The sequence below is a fragment of the Mycteria americana genome, chromosome Z, assembly GCF_035582795.1.
Source record: "Mycteria americana isolate JAX WOST 10 ecotype Jacksonville Zoo and Gardens chromosome Z, USCA_MyAme_1.0, whole genome shotgun sequence".
In the NCBI taxonomy this organism is placed as follows: domain Eukaryota; kingdom Metazoa; phylum Chordata; class Aves; order Ciconiiformes; family Ciconiidae; genus Mycteria; species Mycteria americana.
The window spans coordinates 1,894,365-1,908,869 of record NC_134396.1 but is presented as its reverse complement, the minus strand read 5'-3'; the positions used below and the strand labels follow the sequence as shown (position 1 = coordinate 1,908,869).

The 14,505-nt window shown below is 39.0% G+C and overlaps 1 protein-coding gene across 5 annotated transcripts in view; it reads left to right on the top strand.

Moving 5' to 3' along the window:
- The window catches only part of KIAA1328 (KIAA1328 ortholog), a 174,383-nt gene that overhangs the window by 99,123 nt on the left and 60,755 nt on the right, over positions 1-14,505 (top strand). The gene's annotated exons all lie outside the window — the stretch shown is intronic.

Below are 14,505 nucleotides of genomic sequence, written 5' to 3'. Positions count from 1 at the left end.
TCGGATTTGGAGGGAAGGGGGGTTGCCTCCACAATACAAGGTGATTATTGGCAAAGCCAAGAAGTTTTTTCTACTGAATTAACTCCTTTGTCAAATGGCACATTTATTTACAGGGAGGCTATTTGGACAATTCAAATGAACTTGAAATAGTCCTGATACTTCAGCACTGTAAATCCGAGAAGGGAAAATAAGAGGACAGAAGGCACAATTTTCATGCTAAGGTTCCTCCCCTGCTTTACTGCTGAGGAAATGAGCTGCCACAGCTGCTGTGCTGTGACAAGATCTGGACAGGATGTGTCCAGAAGACTATATGGGAACTAGAATACAGGCAGATGATGGAATTGTTTGAGCTGTAGACTATCTATGCTGTCACATTTAATGGTATATGTTCAGCATCATCACAGACAATAGTGAGGCAGAACACAAGTGCGTGGGGCACCATGGTTTTTTACTCTTTCCAGAAATTAATTTCTTACATTTATTGATTATACTGGTGCAGAAACACTGGTTTTGCTGATATGGGCATAGCAGCAGTGCCAAGAACATGGCAATTTTAACCATTTTACAATTTAGCGCTGCTTACCCAAAGCTGAATAAAAGAAGAGACTAGAAATGGAACAAGAAGAATTCCTGGTAGATGTTTTTTGCAGCAACATTATAGTGTGAGTGATATCAGTGTAGCTGATTGGATTTCTCTTTACATATAAAGATTCTGTTGTTTTGAATCTGGATTGGAGTTTTGATTTTTTTATTTATTTTTTTCAGTGACTGCATATTGGCATTCAGATTGATAGCTAGAATCAATTTCAGACAGATTAATTTATGAATGATTTTTTTAACATAAAAATTGTTCATAATTCTCTTAACTCTTTGGAACTGCTAACCAAGAGTAGCCCTTCTGTAACAGCCTCCTGTAGCACTGTAACTGGAGCTATGAGTTTTCTGTTCCTTCAAAATTTGGGCCACTTCAGCTTTGTATTTTTTTATATATATGTCAAGTGTGCTGGACTTGAGCAATCTGATTGTGACTGAGATTCAGGAAGGTCCCTTGTATTTCTTTGTCTCAGTGTTTTTGTCTGTAGAACAAAGATAATAGTGCTTAGTTACTGCCAGGAATATTCAGGCATAATGTATATAAATACCTCTAAAGATTACACACTTTGAGAGAACTTGTACTATTTCTGCTGATTTCATGTTAGTAGAAAATTGTGTGTATGTGGGGTGGTGGTGGGGTTTCAATCATCAGATGTCAATTTTTTTTTATTTTTGTAATGATTTATTTAGTTGTTAATCAGCAGCTGACTCCTCAGAGGAAACTTCAGGGAGATCATGTATTTAGAAACAATCCGGCTTCTAGTATTTTCTCTCCATTGTATTTCTCTTCCTTTGTTCTTTTGTTCTCTATTATGAAGGACATTTGCATGAAAACAAGATTTTTGTTTCTTAAGAGTTCATCTGCTCCTGCTGCTTATTCCCCACCTGGCCATAATCCTCTGTTTGTGACATCTCAATTGGTGGCTGTGCAAATGATTATGATGTCAAAGACACGATTATGACTTCAGGTGAGAAACAAACAGCAGGAACTGGTGAACTCAGGAGAAATACACATCTAGATTTTTCTCTAACCATTTTTATGCTGAAAGCACAAGAGAAATGCAGACAATAGATTATGTATGCATGTATAAAATAACTGATGTATAAGCAAATTGTATCGTACTAGTGAGTAATGTGACAAATCTATTCTTTAAATTGTCTTCAACTGTTCTTATTCTCTAGTTTCGTCTACAGAAAATTACAGTAGTAGGATAATATCCAAGGAGAGTGTGATTAGGACACAGTTATTTGGTTTTTACCATGTTACAACTCTTACAAGAGACTTGTTCTGTATCCCTCTTTTGCAACACAATGTCCTTAGTTTGATTATAATAAGGTTTGATTAAAAACATAGAAACTGTGGACTATCAATGAGTTAACTAAGGTCCCTGGTGAGAGTGTGGTTTTGGATCAGATCAAGCTGCTTTGTGATACAATGGGAGGTTCTTGAAATTGCCCGAGTTCTCCTGTTTGAGTTTTTTTTTTCCTCCTATTTAATGTTGCACTTCCTTTTTGTTCCTAAGGAACCCCACCTCCCACAGCCCCTGAAAACTGCTTCCCTAAAGGGTTTTTGCACAATAGCTCCTTTTGAAATTTCTTGTCTGCCGTTGGAGTCCTGTGATGATAAATAGCTTGTATGGCTCTGCAGTTATTTGCACCTCTGCGTTGAATAATGCGAGAGAGGTATTTGCTAAGAAAGCTTTACAGGCATAAGAATTATAATGCAAGGAGGGTGTGTGTGTGTTACAACACCAGTTGATGTAACTAACACCTGAGATTATCTCTTTGGTAAGTTAGTAGGAGGTTCTGAAGAGATTGCTCAACAGAAACCTCATCCAGGGAATCAGCTTGTAGGCTTCTGCTGTTGGAAGTTGTTACAGTGGTGGTTGCCACTTCTGCTGGCTAACCGTAAGGTCATTACGTTGACAATTTTAGGGTAGGAAATAGTTTTTGCCCTTCTGTATAATTTCAAGAATTCCTACTTACACATGCAGGTGTTTTGAGGTATTCGGCATTTTTTAGTGTAGTTTGTGAAATGGAATAGAAGAAATTGTGTTATCCTATATGCATATAAAACTGTCCTGTGTCAGGATGACTAGGTCAAAATAGGAGGGAAGAAAGGAGTTAATAATCACAGAATTAAAGACATTGAAAGTAATCCAATCCACAAGTTTGATATTTGAAGTACTCCCAGCTTCAGAGAAACCATGGGGAGTGAGTTTTTTTAAGCAGAATTGAAGTAGTTATCTTCAGGAACCCAGTAATTAAAATTAAAAAGTTGGTAACATTTTTATTGCAGGCAATTCTAGTGGTGAGATTAACATTAGATAATCTTATCATAAAATAACCAGGCACCCTATGATGATCTGACACATGAGAGGCTGCACAGAGCTTCTGGTCCCCCAAGGGCTGTGATTGTTTTATGGTTTTATCTTACGTTAACTGTGCTTTGGTTTTGCCCTTTTCTACGAGTTTCATACAGTATACATTCCCCCCACTCCCCTGTAAATTTGTAATTTAACACCACTCTAGGAAATGGCAAATCAGCATGAAACTATTAATCTTATCTCGTATCATGAAACAGACACTGATCCAAGAGATCTGATTACTTTGCTTCTGGTCATTATCCAGACCGAAAGCTGGGCTTGGGCACTTGTATCATCAACAGTTTTGTCATCAGAAAGCAAAAGATTTCAAAAACAAAGTGAAATTCTACAATCAATCCCATTTAACATTTCATGCCAAAATTACCATGTGGCACCAAACTCCTTTTACTGGTCACTTAGCGATCAGCTGCAGTATTAAAGCCCTCATTTCTGCCCTACGTCTACAGCTTCTTTTCCTAGTCATTTAAAGCATAATAAAGGACCTGAATGTCAGGCATGAGGGCTTTAAATAATCTGTAATGATTTTAATGAGTTCAGTCACAATTGCCACAGGTTTGTCTTGCTTCATAAGTATTTCTGAGATGGAGCTTGCAGTCAGACTCTCTGCTGCCAAGTTGCTTTTTGGTCTTTTGAGAAGGATGGAAACTGGCTCCTGTTCAGTCCTGCAGAACTGAGACTGTTTTAGCTTGAACCGCTCTGGAAATAGCCAGCTGCATCCCCTCCCCTCCAATGAATATATTGTGAACAAGAAATTCAGTTTTAATTTGTATTACAGTTCAGCTAATTAAAGAAAACCCATTTTAAATACCTGACTGAATCAATGCGATTTGGCTTTCTTCTTTACTCTTGGCCCTCTTTCATTATTTTTTTCTTTTTTACTCAGTTCTTCTGAATACTTGCAACTTCATATCCTCTCCCATCAAGTTTGTGACATTTGAAAAGATGCGCTCATTTAATATGTAACTATGAGGGAGGCTCAATCTCTTTTTTGCTTCTCTAGTAGGATAGAGCTTTCTGCTCTACAACAATAGTTGGAAATTATTTATTTATTTATTTTACTATTTACAAATTCCAAGGGACTTCACAGATAATGGAAACATGTGGTGAGAATTTTTTCTGCGCTCAGCTGGATGGTTCAACTCTGTTCCTGGAGGGAGTGAATTTTACTGTTGACCTAATTCTGCCCCTGTTAAAGTTGGCACTGAGTGGTTTTAGAGATTTTTCAGCCTCAAAGCATTACTATTCTTTGTTGAATCTAGAGTTTAAGAAGGAGAGCTAAAGTGCAGCTCTTTCAGATGTAATAAGGAAGGCTTAAGCCTGGTACTCAAAATACGTTTATTAACTAACTCTATCCAAAGAAGTGGCCTGGGAACCCAGATAGAGGAACCTTCCATTAGAATTTTGCCAGAACTTCCAAAATTCATGCCTTTTGGCATCATGGCCTGTCTCTGCTTTCTGCATCATGGACTGTTTCTGCTTTCTGCATTTGTGCAGATTTATTGTACAGATTGAGTTCACAAATTGGGGAATGATAAACCAGAGCAAAGGTGAAATATAAAAATAAAAACTTCTACGGTTTTCCCTGGGAAGAAAATTACCTTCAAAAACTTGTTTCCTCCTTGAGCATAATTAATGTAAAATTTTGGATGTCATATCTGCTACATTAATTATTATCAGGTGGGGAACGGATTTTTTTTTTAAAAAATGGACAGCTATTAGGGTACTGTTTGGAAAGAGCACAAAAGAGGTATGTAATGTTTACTCATAGCTATAGAGCCAGTGCTCTTAGACTGGCACATCACAATAAAATAGTGGCTCTCTATTGAAAGGAAGGTCTACATCTCCATTCTAACTTGGAGAGACTGCACTGTAGGGGCCCATAGTTGGAAACTCTCCCTCCCTGTGCCCCGTCTTTCAGCTTGTAAGCAGGGCATAGTGTTTGCTAGGTATTAATGTAAGACTATAAACACATATTTAATTTTTGTGTACTTAAGACAAAGGCCCAACTTTGTGCAAGGATTTCCTTTCACGCTATTGCAAATGCTGACGCTTGTGATCTATTCTAAACTAAACTCCCTTCAATAAACCTGTGGGTGGGTTTTACTTGGTCTGTCTGTCTAGACTGCAGTGGCTCAGAGGGAAGGCGATTGCCTCACAAGGTCACTGCTGCCCTGGAGTAGTGGAGGGCCTTTCAATTTATGCTTGGTCATGCCCTTTTAACTTAATGTTCTCCTTCACACAAGCTGGTAGTGATGGATGTCCATTCAGACAACCTAATGGCCTATGGTAACTATAGAAGAGCCTTTATATCAATATTCTGCAGCTGAGCCCCATCAGGATGGACTGTCGAACTGTTCTACACCACATCTAGGACCATTTTATGCAAATAATAGCTGTGATACCATTGCTATACTTCATGGTGTCAAGCAGGACTATAAAAGATCATTTCCATGGGTCAAGAGGAAGTTGATCTTTGTAGCTTGATGTATCAGAGGTCATTTCCCTCTGTTAGCTGTGGCTACCTTCAACAGTACTAAGCCCACTGCAGAATGACCTCAGCTCTTAAGGAATCTCAGCCATAGGCAGAAGGTCTGCTGGGACATCCTCAGTGGCATTTCAAGTGTGGTGAGAGTATTCTGAAGTCAGTGTCTTCATGGTGGGCTTCAAAAGGAAACAGCTGTCTTACCCCCAGGGAATGAGAGATTGCTATTTGCTCCATGCCTGCTCCTATTCCTTGATTCAACTTTTCCTGCAGTCTTTCATTAGTTAATTTATGTACCTGTTTGAGATACTGCAAGCCTGCCAAATAGAAAACATTTCATTTCTCACTGAAATCACAGTCTGTATGCCAAGAAGACCTTGAATTTTTATGTTCAGGGAGCTGAGCCTTCCAGACTCAAGTGAGATAGTTTGCCTCTGTTGCTCAGAGGTCTCAGGGGACACCTGTCCAACGTGGAGACTGTCAGATTAGGTAACAGATTATGAGATAACATGCTATGAATCTGCTTGGGTGGAACTTCTCCAGGGGTGGTTGTATTTTGCACAAAACTTTCAGCTACATGTGTTCTTAGTCAAAAATGTTCACGTCCTTTTGATTTGTGGAGTGTCATTTGCACTTTGATGGACTTCCTATGTAACTGTAAACTAAGATGTTGACTTTTGATAAGAAATGGAGTGCTTGCTAATGCAGGAGAATCTGACAGCAGTCTCATTAAACAGGTATATGAACTAACTGTGGGAAGACTGAATCAGGAACTGGAAGCAGAAACTACATAATATATATGTAGTATCTGCCTGTGATGGAGCTCTGCCACCATTCAGAGAAGACTCAGCCTTTCAAACACCTCGGTAGCAACTGCAATGCTACCTGTCTACCAGTTCATCCATCTATATGTTGCGTTGTACGCTTTGGTGCGTTGCGAGTATGCATGTTTTCTTGGTATTACTGTAAAATAGAAATAGTCTGTTCTTCCATTTCTATGTATTCTAGCAGGTTAATTAGTAGTTTCCTCACTCCCTTATTTAAAGTTGTTGTTCCTGGTAATTTAGTCACCTTGGCATGACAGCAAGTTTCTGCAGGTCAACTGCTCTGGACTGGCCATTTTATCTCTTAGCTTCATTCCTAGTGACAGAGACATAAGCTACCTCATATATGCTGTCTTGTCTTTACTGTGGGTTAGTGTGGGGTAAAAGCATGCAAGCTGCCATCTGAAAGCTGATAAGACCGTGAGCAGTTGGTGTCTAAGCCTTTAGGCAACTGCTCTCTAATAAATGGCATATATACTTTTTTTTGAAATGTGGAGAGGTCAAGTACCATGGTCCTGACTTGATTGTTCTAGAGGATTTTCTTCATTTTCTGCTACCAAGACCATTTAACACATAATCACGGGGCTGCCTGTTGTTCTGTCTTGCACTAGCATTTGGCCAGTTAATGTAAAGCTATGTACCGATCAGATTTTGGCGTGTTAGTCTTGTTCCAGTCTTTGTTCTGAAGAACAGCATCATTACAAAATAAGAGTCCTTCTAAAAAGCTTTTATTTCTTCTTACGTGAAACTTCTTCTTTGACAAGATGAAGTGAGTCAGCCTGTCTTTAATGGGATTGCATTGAAATGTCTGCTTACATCCAACTCTTGTTGTCATTCCTTGGCATGATCGTTACTTGAGGGGCAGATTAGAGGTCAATCAGGCAGAGCCACAGGGGCGCCCACAGCTAGCCTCAGGATACTCCCTACAAATGTGAGATCAAAAGGGCAGGCACATGAAAATTACTGTTTACTTTTTATGAATTATTTCCCAGAGATGGGATCATTAGCAGAATCTAAATGCTGGCTGGCTCTTAGCGCAAGGACACTCCTGACAGAATGCGCTTGCTTGGGCACACCTTTCCACTCTTTTAAAGTCAAAAGATTCTCTGCTTTTGGTTTTGTGGGATTTCTGTTTTATTTAAATAACTTTCTGTTTGTTTTTCCCCAAAACACTGTCCCTACTTCTGAACATGCCTTTAATTCTTAGATGTCATCTGTTTTTCTAATTTGTTTGTGCAGCAAAGGTATTTCAAAGCCTATGTCTATGCCCCAGGGACTCTGCAGGAGACACCTTCTGAAGGAAGTAAAACTTTCTGGCAATCTTTCTGAGTGAACAATGGCTATTACTTAAAATTAATTGCTGGCCAATGGGTACCACAGTTATCCCTAGGGTAATTACAGGGGAAAGGTGGTACTGGGTGTCATGGGGAGGTAACTGTTGGCAAATGCTGATTTAATGTCTACTCCTACAGTAATCTTCACACATCAAACTCTACACGTTCTTATCCACATAAGTATCTGGCTTCTGTTTGATCACAGTAATCAGGGCTATTTAGAAGGGTCACGGTATATTTGCCCTTTTGTCCTGTGTCTGGAGCTGTGAAAGCATGACTTTGGATCAAATGTTGATTGAATTCTGAAGAGACTGGTGGTAGCCAGGAACATGTGTAGCCCCTGATATGCTAAACTTGTGATTCCAAGTAGAAAACTGTTTGCTTTTTGAAATAACTTTGAAGAAGTTACCTTGAAGGACCAAATACATGGTGGATATTACTCTTTAATGAAAACCAATAAGAACTTCCCTCTTATCATCTAACATGTTACTACCCTTAATGTGAAATAATCAAATGCTGCCCAGCATAGGAATGAAACTAAATCTGCCTGGTAACCAAAATAAAATCCCGTACAGCTATTTTTATATGTTCTTAAAATGTGTGCTGTGAGATTAGGCAATTGTTTTTTTTTTCCCTCTCTATTATTTTTCTTAAAGAGTTTAAAAAAAAAAAAAGCTCTCTTGCAGCCCCCTCCTGTGATAAGGTTGTGGGGCAGAAAAACCAATGTTATGTTTTTATCTAAATCCTTATTCTTCCTAATCTGGCTAGATATTTTGGATAGGTGTGTTTTTAGTTATTCAGCATGATGTTTTCTCAACATAATTTTTTTTTTTTTTTGGCATTTATCTTGACAGCAGTAGCTAGAGAACTTCTTGCTATTGTTTAAAAGGATAAACTGAACATCTCCCTTTCCGTCTCTTCCTCTTGCTGTTGGGTAGAGCTCAGGAAAATTTTTAATCCTTGCAAAGCAGTGAGAATGCAAAGGAAACATGTGCGGATGAGTGGGGTCCCTGGGTCATCCAAGATAGGTGTCTGCAAGCGACCACCTGTGGGAGTGGGTCTGGGGTTTTTTACAGCAGGAAGTTGAGGCACAGATACTATAAAAATAATTTAGTTGGTGCTAGGCACAGTTTAGGCTTGTACTGAGCTGCACCCAGTGTCAAAAGTTTTCCACCATATGTCTTGGACTTCTTTGGCTAGAACAGCACTAGATAGGGAGTCTGTATGCCTCCCTTCGGTCATGAAGCCATGCTCACAGATTCATGAGATGTTGGAGGGCAACTGATTCAGAGCCAGGATGTGGCATGCTTGCTGTGTGTTTCTTGCAGACTTTACACTGAGGCAGAATCAGGTATCTAATTGTGCTGTTCATCTCCGGTACCTTTGCTGTTGGTATCTTCTTGTTCTTCTTGTAGTCACATGGAAAACAATGGCTTTAAGATGTTTTTTATTGTATTTGTGCTTTGGAGGCTGTTATGTTCCTCACCTTTTTTCATAATGTGCCACAAAGGTCCTTAAATCTCTCCTCTGAAGTGGTACAGCTTGAAGCTGATACCCAAATCCAGATGGGTTTCTAGAGCACTGGTCTCCCCAGTGCTGTTAGGATAGAAGAATGGTGGAGGTCCCTTCTCCACCCAATTGCTAAGGAGTGCGAGATATACCTGTCAATTGATAGCTGTTAAATTAACATTTCCATTTCCCTGTGTGTAGCCTTATCTTTACAGACAGGTGTATATGTGTTGGGAGAGGGTCTATTTTTGGCTATACTGTAGGAGAGCCTGAAGGTAATGAGTTGTGCATAGTAAATCTTGCTTACTCCATAATTTCCACTACATTTCAAATTAAGGGCCTAAATTAGGGTTAGTGTCAGACTTGCTCTTTTGCTATGTCCTAATTTTGTTTTAAAAGCACATAGCTAAGGACTTTAATATGCTTTAGATTCAGTGCTTGTAAGTTATACTAAAATCCCTAACGGAGCCAAAATAACTTATTAAAACCTTGCGAATGTTTTTGACTGCTGCATTCTATTATTTTCTATTCCAGTGGTAGCATACAGCCTCTGCTGCTGATGGGCGGAGGAACACAAACCTCCAGGGCCCATTAGACTTAACTTGTTTACTGCATTGATATCTATATGTTAAATGACAAGAGAGTTCAGGTTATTGAATAATTTAAAATTCAGCTCTAATTGGTGTCATATGACCTGGAAAAGGCCATGGATGACGCCAGGAGCATGCTGTGAAATTCTTATAAATAATTCATAAATTAGATCATTCATTTGCCTGGATGTCTTGTTAAATGCAGAAGTTTGTAAGTAATAACTGATGATATAACACCTGTAAGTATTTAGTTCATATGCTGGAAGGTAATCTACCTTGATGATCTTCTAGCAAAACCTGCCAGAATATGAGAGTTAATTGCACTAGGGAGAATGCACTACATTTATTTGGGATGGGCTTTGGCAAGGCGTACCGTGCAGATGTTGCATTACGCATTCTCTATCAGCTAGACAACTATTCTGTGTATGCCCATGTTAAAAATGCAGCTCATCACTCTTCTGCCCTTATTTCACATGAACTCCAAATGCACTGGGAAATGGTAGTGACCTGCTCTGCTCACAAATAGTATAGTTTTTGAAATATTTATCTAGGTCTTGAACTACTGATTCTTCAGTAAAATAAAGGGCAGAAGTAAAAAATTGAAGTCAGAAGATTGTGATTTTTCGTTTTTATAATGTTGGCAGCACATTGAATGTTAATACTTAGACCTGCTGCTGTCAAGATTAGTATAGTGGCATTTTTCTATAGTGCAAACAGGAACGATATAGTTTTGTTTCGGAAAGCAAACATGTTTGCTTAATTTTAGTGGTCAGGTATTGCATTGCCATATGTAGGGCTTAATGGGCATTCTGCTCACAGTGACTTCCAAGAGTCAATGTACAGGCGCTTCGCTTCAGTTTTCTTGGAGCACTGTATTATTAATGACTGCCTTATCAGCCAGAGTAAAACCAGTTTGCTGATCTGAAATGCAAGCATTTGTTAGAGATTATCTACAATATTTGTGTAGCTGGAGAAGAAGGGTGGCATGTTTATGAATGCAAAATATACACTTAAAGCTGAGTGCCAGCAAATGCTCGCATGCCACTTTGAATGCAGGTTTTTTGTGCACCTGGCATCCCAGCTCAAACCCTCTTAACAAAGAGGAGAAAAAAAAATTGAAGGCAACACAAACAGAGGAGGTGTTCCTCTGCTGTCAGCTAGCAGCTATAGAATCACTTTTTTTTGTGATGTGATCCTATTTTATTTTTTTGCTACACCTGTTCGGTATATTGAGTTCAGTAGATTTTTACAGGAAAAATACAGGCTTGTGACTGTCATTCACATAGTTTCTTTGATTTGAGGCCAGTTGTTTTATTCGGTGGAATATGGCAATCATAGCTATACATATTACTACAGAAAATGGTGCTTTATTTCTTCCTTGAAAAATGGTCAGCTTACCTTCTGAGTTACCTACTGTATTTGTCTTAGGTACTGACAGAGACAGTTGCTGAACTATTATGTGAGCACTTAGTAATGACTGATATTCGGTTACTTATGGTAGAGATTTTAATAAAGGATTATGTAATTTAAAGAAAAAAATTGATAGACTTCAGTTGATCCTACTAATTTACTTTAAAATCTTTACCTTTTTACATTCTCCTTGATAAATTCTTACAGGCTCTTGGAAAGAATAGCTCCTTAATCACCAGTAATGCACTTCAAATGGTCCTATCATTTGAAATAATTGTTCTTAAAATGGCATTTCTGTTACCCCAATATCCTACCTGAGCTTATTTATAATATATTCTCCTCATTCTACTGACAAGAGCAAGTGCTTGTGCTGTCGATAGACCTTCAAACCCAAAGCCAAGCTTTATTCAGATGAGACCCATACATCAACAATGCACGACGGTGACTGAGTTCCAGGTTTAGGATGTATTCCTTAGTGAGTGTGTCAGCTAGGTCACTAATATGTGCCCTTGGTGCTCTTTAAGGTGTCTGTGTATGGTAGCCTCTCATTTGTCTATTTTTAAATTTTTGCTTCATCTTTAAATAACTTTAAATCTCTGTTTCTCCTCGGGTTGCTGCTTCTGTTTGTTCTTCTTGGCTTCCTCCGGGGTCCCTGCTCGGATCAGCACAGTGGACTAGTTCTGAACCTGCGTGTTCCTCCCTCTGTTTTTACCCCTGTAAACTCTGACCCTGTTAACATGTATAGGAATTTAGCTGTCCACTGTAACAGCACTGTATTTTGCTAGGACCCTACCTTTTTCCTCAGAGTGCAACACTTCTCGAGGTAATGATTTTGGGCTGTTTCTTAAACATGTGTTTTACATGCAGAGCTACCAGTGAAATCTGTCAGGACCTTGCCTGTGTTGAGATTGTAAGACCTGATCAGTTTCTAGTTCATCCCTTGCAATACAAAGCCCTGTGTGCTGGAGTCAGTCTGTAAATGTGTCTCCTCTGCTAGCGCTGTGAATTAACATTGCAGAGCACACAAGTTGCATTTAAGAAGAATTTGCAGAGATCATAATGCTGCGTGCATAAAGCTGGTGCACTGTTTGTAGGAAGTTTCAAGGACTGGATGTTTGTTTAAGCTCTGCTCTGAATCCCTGAGCAAAAATTACTGGGATTGCAGTAAAGATTTCGTAGAGCTCCCCACATCTTCCTCTTTAAACCCTTCTAAAGATTATTTGAACTATTTTTTAATATTGCCTTGTTTCCACGCAAGAGTTTCACATCTGATAAAGTCTTATTAACTCCATATGTTGCAAGGAGCAGTCTGAGTTTGTTTGTTTGTTTAAGCCTCAGTTAAAGGAAGTTCTATCTTTAAATACCGTACTGCAAGCCTGGAAGAGCTCCACAGAGGGGAAAGCACAGCTGTTCCATCATGGTCTGTCATGGTTTCCATGTGTCCCATAGGCAATATCTTTCTTAAACTCATCTTGTAAAATTACCCAATTCCTTATGCTTGTGTGTCTTTAGACTCACGGTAGTAGGTGGGTCTTTGGAATTTTTTTTTTCCCGCTTTTCCCCTTCACCTGGCCTGTGTCTTACAGATCTGTCATGGCATGCTCTGGTCTCATCTGATCCCTCATAAGTGTAAATGTAGGTCTGTTTTCCCTGCAGCCTCGGCCATCCAGCTGTAGTTTTCAATTAAAGCATTAACAGAAAAACACAAATTGCTAAAAAAGTTGTTAAGTAGCTTCTGACTCCCAATAGTTAATTTTTCTTTGGGGTTAGACCCTGCAAAGTACTGAGTAGCTGTCAAAGGCATGTTGGAACTCAGTCTTCTGCCTAACTTGACCTCCTTCTTCTAAAGGAATAAAAAAACCCCCACTTGCATTCAATGACATTAATGAGAATTTTCCCCCCTGCAAACATACTGTAACTGTGAAATAACATTAAAGTTTCTCTGCCTTGTTATGAAGTCTTTAAATGTCAATGCCATTTCTGAGACCATCAGGGCAGATTTAATGGCGGCCAAGGTCAACAAATGCTAACTGGTACCTCTCTTTTAGGGCCTTCAGGGACTCTTAATAGAGTCTCAGCCATGAAGTTAATTTGCGATATGGGCCTTTATTCTTAAACCTGCTCCTGATGATTATTTTTGTACCATCTTCATTTGTGTGCTTAGGTTTCTTAACATTCTCTTGTCTCTTCAGTCAATAAACAAACTGCTGAAATAAAGAAATTCTCAGTTATTTAATCTTTTGAGCCTTCCTTTTTTGTTCCTTTTTACTTCGGTTTATGGGTTGCAGAAGGGTAACTGTATGCTTTCTGTAGACCACCCTAAGCTGTCAGCTCTGATAGGATCCTCTAAGAATACCTTCAGGTCTGCCACCTTCTTCTGTCTTGGGGGCTGGGAAACTGGCCACATTGAAAGCCTCTTTCTGTTGGTGCCCTAAATGCTACGCTAGCAGAAGCAGGTGAGGTGGGAAATGAGAGACAGCGTGTAACAACAGGATTGTCTTACTTTCCCTTTTCTGTACTATTTCTTCCTGTTGCTGGTCATCCCTTTATATATTGTCTAATTTAGATTAAAAGGGCTTTGTAGCCTTTATTTGTCTAGAAAATATTGCAGACAAGGATGACACACTACAAATAATAAATAACAAAACTCCGTCTTTTTGGCAGCATGTTGCATTTCTGCTCAGTTGCCCTGCCAGCCCCTCTGACTTTAAAATATTTTAATGTCCTGCACTTTTCACCCAGTCCAAGCACCAGGCTTTCCTCAGACATTTAGCACTGACATTAATGCAAATACCTCCAACTCACTGGGCCCTTTGGGGCAAAACATGACATCCTTGGCTTTCAATCACATGGCAGAGAAGATGTATTTGTATCCACAAAACTGGAAATAATAAAATATCAGTATTCAGGTGCTAATCCGTGTTAATTTACATTCTGTGAAGTCTACAAGAAACTTGTAATTGGTTGTCTTGAAGGGCAGCAGAATATATATTTTGTATTTTTTGTTTATTTGTAAAAAAGAATTTAAATTATACATATAAACACTGCATATATTTGGATTATATCTCTCTTCTAATCATCGCTGGATGCTTGCTTGCATTCCTAAATTCTAGTGTTTTGGGGCTTGCTGACTATCTTTCACTCTATTTGGACAATACCTATCTATTGTAAGCATTGCCAGAGTGCTAATAATACTTTTCTTTCCATCAGTGGATACCAAATTTCCCTGCTAAACCACTTTCACTGCAGTGGTTTTGTTATCTTTAACAAACCTGGCTTCTGTAATTAAAAAAATTAGATCTTTGTGAAAGGTCCAAAAGGCTGGATGAGTTTAAATTCAGTATGCTATTGAAATTAATGCACAGGTCTAGCAAA